An 8,915-nucleotide genomic window follows, 5' to 3' on the forward strand; every position below is an offset into this window, starting at 1 on the left:
ATCTTCGTTTTAAAATACAAAAATTAAAATTGAAATACAAGGCGTTTTTCCTTTTCATGATCGTAAAGGGATATACGAAATTTTAAAAATGCTTTGATTTTCATTTTATATTTAGAATAACAAAAAAATAAAATCAGTAAGACACAGAAACGAAAAAAGGTCCGTTTTTTCATTTTCTGAGACCGGAAGTGGTCATCAGCAAGTGTGGAGCCAAACGACAACAACATTCTCAGAGGGCGGAGCCAGAGAGCAGTGAGTGGTCAGACCATAGATAATATAGAGGACAGCGCGCTAGCTAGCTAGTCTATGTATATCTATGGTCGGCACGTCTGGTAGCATCTTTGGCTGCTGTTGATCTTGTTTTTGGAGTAAAACACGGTAAGAAGACAAATACTTCTAACCAGTAGCGTTGTCTTGTTGTACGTTAAGTCAGCGACTTGTGTAGAGTTGTGTTTTGTCCTGTTTGAGCAGTTGGTCCGGACGCGTTAGCTAGCTAAGCGGCTAAGTTAGCTAGTGGGCTAATTAACACAGGTGGCTAGCTTACCGCTGAACACCTGTGTTAGTTGCTGCTGCAGCTGTCCTCGTTATTAGAAGGAACTTCTCAACCTGTATTTCTCTGCTGTGTATTTTAGCTTTTAAAAAAGTTATTTTACTTTAAGGTTAACTGAAACCCGTTCAGCTGCACTGAAGTTTAACATTCAGCTGGTTTGAATTAAACCGTGCTTAACATTGACCAACATTACCTCTCTGAATCTCCATAATTTCATTAAATTCCTTCTCTCTCCCACTGCTCAAGTTCAATACAGTATATAAAGTGACATTAATAGTGAATAAACTAACAACCAGCCATTGTATTTATTTATTACTGCATGTATTTGTTGTAAAACATGAGTTGAAACATCCTACTTTTGGATCTAGAACTGCACAAGCCGTTCATTTTCAGTCACCTGACGAGTTAAACTCCCCTTTTTATGTGAGGTTGAAGCAGAAAGTCTGAGTTAACAAAGAAAGTTGTTTATAATTTGCGATACCTGTTATCTCTGACTGAGGCTTTAGTTTTTGTTGAGCTGATTTACACGTAGAAACTTTGTTCAGGAAGATTTCTCAGTAGCTCAGAGGACAGGCTGCTTTTTACACAACCTTGTAAGAGAATGTCTGTCAATGCTTTCAGCAGAATTTAGGAACACAACACTTCCTAAACAGATATTTTGAGGCTGTGAGGTTGAACGTTTGAGAGTATATCAGTGTGTTTGTTTGTGGTCTTTGTGTTTCTAGGTGGAAGTTGAATTAGTGAGGATGACTCCTGCTCCTGTCATCTCTAAGCTCCTCACACATCTTTACCTGCACATGAGGAAAATCACTGCTGTAGAATGCAGGTATGTTTGTCATTATTATAAAAAGATGTTGCCTGGTGACCTGTCAGAAACCCATCATACAGAGTCAGCCAAATTAATGTTTACACACATCAGGAAAAGAAAAACTTGCATAAATATTTCAATACCAAATTTATTCATACATCAGCAGATTAATAAAAGTTATCTTTGGCCTCTACAATTACAAGAGGTGCTCAAAGTGGAGGCCACTGGCTTCCAGACATTTCTGTTGTTGTAGACGTCACTTGTTGATGCTCCATTCATGAGGGTAGCGCCATCTGTTGGGAAAACATCGTACAACAGGACACAGAGTTATGGTGATTTGATCAAACTTGGAAAGAGGAATCTATATGTATAGAAGTACTTATACAAATGAAATATCTATAAAAGTTTTTGTTTTCCTGATGTGTGTATACATTATTTTGTCTGACTCTGAACTTAATGAGAACAAAACTGTCATTTAATTGTTGCTCTGAAAGCTTCTTTAGTGAAAACCAGCTGATGTTCTGCTTTGAAACAAACTGCTGTTGAGGTCTGTGTTTTTAGGTTTAGCCCCACAGTTTCTGAATGAACTGATAGTTGTTTTTTTTCCTGATCAATTTGGACGTTATAGTTGATGGTAACATTTACTGATCATATAATCAGCATGACAATATAACAGTAGAACATTCTGACCACCTGACTAATACTGTGTTGGTCCCTTTATGCTGCTAAAACTCCTCTGACCCAGTGGTTCATCAGAACCTCTGGGGATGTCCTGTGGATTCTGTGGATCCTGTGGGTTGCAGGGTGGGTCCTACCTAGACCAGGCTGATCCTGGACCATCCCACAGATGCTCCATCAGATGTGGATGTGGGGAGTGTGGAACCCAGGTGAACAGCTTAGCTCTGTCCTGTTCCTCAGACCACTCCTGAGCAGTTTTAGTTTGTCCTGCTGAGGGTGGCAGCTGGCATCAAGGACTGCTGTTGCCATGGAGACTAGGGGGTTGTTTGTCCTGCAGTGTTTAGGTGGTGGTACATGTCAAACATCCACATGAATGTCAAAGTTTCCCAGCAGAACGTTGCATTAGAACAAGGTGATGGATGTTGTTCTCTTCAGCTGTCAGTGGTCAGAATGTTGTGGCTGATTGGTGGATCTGTCTGCCTTTACTCTGACATCCAGAGTTATACAAAAGTGTAGTATGTGTGCAGTGCAGAAGAGATTTACTTTATTGTATGCAGTTTTAGTGGCCCCATCAGAGAAAATCATATCCATATACAGATTTTTATTAATTCCAGGGCTGGTTCAGTAAAGATTATAATAATAACTACATCAGATAATTCTTGGTCACAGTTGGAATTTTGCAGACTGAGAGATGGTTGAGAAAGTTTGCAGTTCTTGTTTTAGCAAAATATGTTATAATAGAAGATCTTTATTGTCATTGTACATGAAATTATCTGCAAACCAGCAAAGTGCATCAGTCTGAGGTTTCTAAAAATAAATAAGTAAAGAAAAATGCTTCTAAAGCCAATAATAAACAGAATATGTTGAGGGAATATTCTAAAAAGGAAAGAAAAGCTCCATTCTCACTCCTCTCAGGATAAACTGTCATTAAAATTGACTTTAAGCTTCAACACAAGATAAAAACATTTACTTTCATTACTGATATTGTCAAGTTTTAATTAAGTTCATGCTACTTTAATAAAATGATGAAAGTGAATCAATTGTATTTCTGTGATCTGTGTTTGATTTCTGTCTTTTTTCCTGTCATCCAGATGTTCAGAAGGAGATGATGCCACATCTGGTCCAGCTGATGGAAGGTCTTGAAGTTCTCTGACTGGCCTCAACTGAAGATGGTCCTCTCTCTGGATTTAAGGTTCAAATGTTCAGTAACAAACTCCACCAATGAGCCAACAGGGAAGCTTTAGGTTTATTAAATGTTGCTATGAAGGTATCGCTGTTTTTCTTTGTGAATGCAATGTGCTCCAACTGAAACTTGAATTAGAACTTAGAAGTAAATCCTTCCATCTGAAAGGATTTAGTTGCATTAATAACCTCATAACATTCTAATTTTTATTCCAGTCTTGGTTGGAAATAGAATCTCTGTATTGATTCAGGTAAAAACTGAACTTCACAGCATGTTGGAGCAAAACAACCAGATGAAAACTGTGATGGTGTTGGATTGTCAGACTGTAATGTTGCAGCTCAAAGCAGCTTTTCTAGCTCAGTTCATTCTGACATTCAGCTATGAATCAACACAGCAGATGGTGATCCATGCTGTGGAAGTCTCACATCTCCTGATTTAATGGAACTGCTTTGCACTTTTTACACTGTTTATTCACCAACACTTTATTTTATAAAAGTCCCATCTAGCTTTTATGAGGAATGTGTTGTTTTAATTTCTCTGTGAATAACTGCAGTCTAATGTAACAGCTGGAGTTGTAACATCTGTCCTGATATTGATCATGAAGTATTGATCAGAATACTTATGGTTAGCAGTCATCCCTGAAGTTTACATGAAAATCTTTACTTGTGTTGTGAACTTTGGTAAGAAGCAGAAACGTTAGCGTTGCCATGGATACATGAGTGTTAAATTCTGTCCATGTTTCCATTTTGGGAAATGCAGTCCAGTTCCAGAATGTGGAGGAATTTAGTCTCACAATCACAGACAACAAATATTATCTGAAAGTCGGGTTATTGTTGTTTATCAGCACAATACAAAAAGATTAATGTTAGAAATATTCCAGTTAATACTCTAGAATAGCAGGATTTATGTAAATTTACCTCAATAATATGAATGTTCAGGTTAAGATTGTACAGTGATATTTATTATGTAAGTTTAACTGATTAAAGTTTGACTCTGCACTACAATATTATTTAAATTGACATCATTATTATAATATTTAGGGTCAGACCCTACAGTATTGAGATTAAGAAATCAAATATTCTTTAAAATGTAAATACACTGAACTCATTTGGATATATTTAAGTGAGACTCTACAATATTATTTGACACAAATCTATCTAAATCAAAGTTTTAATCATTTTTACTCCAAACATTGGCTGAACTGATTTAAATATTAAAATCACTCCTTTCTTATCCTCTGCTGTACGTTCAAACCTGAGGCCTTAAATAGAAACACACAAGTATCTGATTGAAGGAACTTCTGCAGAGTCCTGGTTCCAGAACATGATGATAGAATTATAGACAAACTTTAACAAAAGCTGCCTGAGAGTTTACAGGTTTTTATGTTAGATTTCTTCAGTAATTTAATGAGAATTATCAGCAAAAATCAAGTGTTCATTTGATGAACTTCATTTCCTAAAACATCCAGAATTGGAGCTCATACCTTTTAGAGCTGTAAAGTTTCTGCTCCTTCAAAGTTCACAACACAATGAATGAATTCCTAAAACACTCTCAATGTTGGAGAGCGTTTGTGATGCTGAAGCAGTGACCAGTTTTTCTGTTTCTTCTCTGGAGATGCACAATGAGGGACGTCTGCAGCGACTGAGAAAGAGTCTCACCACATCCTGACATGAGGAAAAAGACTTTATTGAAGACTGCAATGAGAAAAACTATCAGACAGCAGACGGCTGCATTCAAGGTGAGCTCTGAACATTTGATCTGGAACAGGAATTCAATCACGGCAGCATGAGCTTCATTTCAGTCTGTAGCTGCTGAATTCATGGATAAATCATCTGGCACTAGAGAGGAAGACCATCAAACATCCACGTTAGCTGATGGAGGTCCAAGAGTCTCACCCAACAAAACCTACAGAGTGAAGACCTCAAATCTGATTGGACGGCCTCCTATTCAGCCACATGTGTGAACAAATGCCTCTAAGCTGATTTGTTTTCTAAAATAAATCTAGTTTGAGTCCTAATCTATGCCTGTGTGTTTGCTTCTTTACACCGCTGTTAACAGTTTAGGCTGTTAGATTGTTCCAGATAAGACAAGTACAAGATTCTTCAGAGCCGTTCTACCACGAGCCTGACAGGAAGAACTCCAACAGCTACTGAATGTTCCTGTGGTTCCCTCAAGGCTACAGGAGGAGCCCTACGAGGACGAGCCGGTCCACCTGATGGAGGCCAGTCGCTGCGGTTCAAAGCCAACACCGACTACGTGGACTTCTACCACGCGGAGGCCTTCAAACCGGACCAACAAGTTCAGCGAGTCCCCGACTCGTGGGTCTGAGGACGCCGCCGAGCCTCGGTCCAGCCGGCCACCTGTCTGTGGGTGTTTGAGTGCTGAGAGGTTTGTGGATGCATGTGAACGTTCTGTGTTGAAACAGCAGCTTTGGACTCAGTAACGCTGGGAAAAACCAAGAGCTCCTTTATTTGTGACTTCCACTAAAAAAACTGATGAAAATAAGTTTGCCAGGGTTCTGACTGATAACAGATTATTAAATAATGAAAATAACATTTTAAATGTTCCTTTAAACAATCCTTTTAGGTCTACATTTCCTTTACACTGACTTCTTGGTATATGTACAAGTATTTTGGGTGGAATATACCATTAAGCCCAATGTTCTAGGGTTCTTCGGGGAATATACCATTAAACCAATCTTTTAGGTAAATGTTCCAGGATGTTGGGTAGAATATACCATTAGATAAACCTTTTATGTCTACATTGGAAGATTTTAGAGTAGAATATTATTCCAAGCCATCCTTTAGGTCTGCATTTAAGGTGGAATACTCTTTTACACCAAGATTGTTTGGTCTACATTAAAGGATTTTAGGTAGAATATTCCTTTGAATGAACTTTTTAAGTTTATGTTCAAGGATGTTGGGTGGAATATACCATCAGACCAACCTCCAAGGTCTACAGTAGTGAATTTTAGGTGGAATATACCATTAACTCACCTTTTAGGTCTACATTGGAGGATTTTAGGTGGAATTTTCTTCCAGACCGTCATTTAGTCTACATGTAAGGATGTTTAGGATGGTATATTCTTCCAAACCAAATTCTCAGGTCTACATTTCAGGTGGACTATTCCTCCATACTAACTTTTTTGGTCTACATTGCAGGATTTTTTCTAAATCACCCTTTCCGGTCTATACTTGGGGTTTTAGGTGGAATATTCCTTTTAACCAGCCCCTCAGGTCTCTTTGAGGATTTTGGATGGAATACTCGGTTAAACCAACATTTTAGGTGCATGTCCAAGGATTTTTGGTGGAATGTTCCTTTAAGGTGGATGTTTGAGGACCTTGTAGGTGGAATGCTTCCAGAAACCAACCTTTTAGGTCAACATTCAAAGATTTAAGGTGGAATATTCCTTTAAACCAACCTAAATTTCATGTTTTGATCATTATCAAGTGAGAAACCTCAATCCAGAACTAAAAGTGAACTTCATGTTGACATTGATGGGCATTCCAACCAGGAACAAAGTAAAAGATAATCAATATGAAAAAAACACCTCTTCCTGTTCACCTCTTCAAGCCCCAAGAGATAAGAAATATAAAGAAGTAATTTTTTCATTGCCTTTTTCTTGGTGAGGATGTTTAAGGGTTATCGTAACATCTGTAAACAAAACAAAAACGTATCAACAAAGTTTCCTGTTAGTTTGTGTTGTTCTAAGTTTAACTCCAAGATTTTAAATACTTCCATTTACTGCAAATGAATATCTACTCCAAATGTCTCACTAATAATCATTATCAGCCTTAAAAACCCACAAAACACCCCTCGATACTCAGCCACACTTAGTACAGTCCGGTTCCCCCTTCTATAAATCTGCTTGGAATCTTCCACTTCCTGTTTGTCAAAGTGGCCTTCTACCTGGACAGGTTTTGTTGGAGCTCATGCAACAAACATTTTGGGTAACTGCACTTTAATATGGATGGATGACACTGAATTAGAGTCTGTTTTAATGAGACTGAGTTAAGATGTGTAGCTCTGTCATTAAATAGTAAATTATTTCTCAGAATTCACAGAGAAAAGTCTGAAATGTTTGCTAGGTTAGCGTCCCACATGTTCTTTGGCTCAGCTAAAGCTAACTCTCTCCAACTTCTGGATCTCTTGAGTTACTTGTTGTGAAAATATCTTGCTACAGGTGCTGAAGCTCCGAAAGTCTGAGATGTTTGTTCAAAATAAGCTCATTCTCAAGTCTTATCTGAACTGTCCTCTTTTGTTTTAACTTTCCTTAAACTTAGGAGTTAATGACAGAGCAGCACATCCAGACTCAGTCTCATTTATGTAGAGATTAAACTTCAGTGTCATTCATTGATGTTAAAGTACAGTTTTTCAAATGTTTGTTGCACATGCTCCCGACCAAACCAGTCCAGGTGGAAGACGATGTGAAGAGAAAGCTCCAGAGGATGAATATCACACATTTACGTTGGAAATAAATGTCCTTTAATTAGACATTGTCATGCAAAAGTTGGATTTCCCTTTAATGATGTTCAAATCTTTGTTGAGTGTTTTGTTGATGTTGGTTTCTAAATGTTTTTTGACACTCGGCCCCAAAGATTAAAACCTTTTACGTCTCACAAGCTGCAACAATTCACACATTATCAACTATCTTTCTGACTAAGATGAAAGGTGAAAAACTGTCTGATTCCTGCATCATGAATGTAAATCTTTTTGGTTTTTATGGCAGTATACTGAATATGTTTGGGTTTGACATTTTATAAACCAAAACAAGAAATGAATTACTGGAGAAAACAATCAACAGATTAATGGACAAAGAAAATTTTAATTCAATTTTATTTATATAACGCCAATTACAGGTCAAATTGTCTCAAGACGCTTTATTTTTATATTTTTTTGTTATTTAAAATATGACAAAGTAAGAAATTTAAAGCTCTTGACTAATCCAATTTATTATTTGGCTTTTAAGAGACTAATCGACAATTAAAATAACTTTCTCCACTAAAACTAATAAACATGAGGTCAAATAGAAGGAAGAGTTTTTAATACCGCAGTCCTCAACAAAAACTAAATCTGCTGGTGGATTCCATTAAAGTCCTAATAAAGGATAATAAAGTGTGATACTAAAGGTTTGTGGTGCTAAAAATGTCAAAGTAAAGATATCAAGTTGAACATCTGGATGGAGGTTGATAAAAGTTGACCTCCCTTCATTTCTCTGGAGCTGACTCCATGGATTTTATGGATGGTGGTTAAAGACCTGCTCTTCTAGTGGTCTTCCTTCTAGTCGCTGTAAAAAGTCACACCATCCTCGCCAACTTCAACACCTCTTCATGACAACTTGTTCTGCCTCAGACCTCGTGGAAACTTCAGAAACTGGGGAAAACCTGTGGAGACTCGAAGAACTCGTGGAGACTCGAAGAACTCGTCGGGCGGGGGAAGGTGTGGTGGGCGGTGGGGGGAGGTGGGGGAGTAGAGGGGGGAGGCCGCCACCCACCTCCCCGCCTACTCTCCGCCCTGACTCCACCCAGACTCCGCCTTGGCTCCACCCATGTGGTGACTTCACAAACTACGATGTCAAAGGGACGACGAATTTATTTCTTTTTATCTGATCTGTAGCTCAGTGAGTTAAGGATTTGCCTATGGAGCTGTAGGTCGCTGGTTCAAGACCAGACACTTCTTAAATTTTCTCAAAATTC

At 38.1% G+C, this 8,915-nt stretch overlaps 1 long non-coding RNA gene across 1 annotated transcript; it reads left to right on the forward strand.

The window, feature by feature from the left end:
* Positions 1–318: 318 nt before the first annotated feature.
* Positions 319–8,192, forward strand: LOC129349079 (uncharacterized). Its single transcript, XR_008601928.1, has 3 exons — positions 319–1,376; positions 2,104–2,245; positions 3,128–8,192. It is a non-coding gene; the product is annotated as an uncharacterized LOC129349079 (long non-coding RNA).
* The last annotated feature ends 723 nt before the right edge of the window (positions 8,193–8,915 follow it).

Source organism: Amphiprion ocellaris, chromosome 6 (assembly GCF_022539595.1).
Source record: "Amphiprion ocellaris isolate individual 3 ecotype Okinawa chromosome 6, ASM2253959v1, whole genome shotgun sequence".
NCBI lineage: Eukaryota > Metazoa > Chordata > Actinopteri > Pomacentridae > Amphiprion > Amphiprion ocellaris.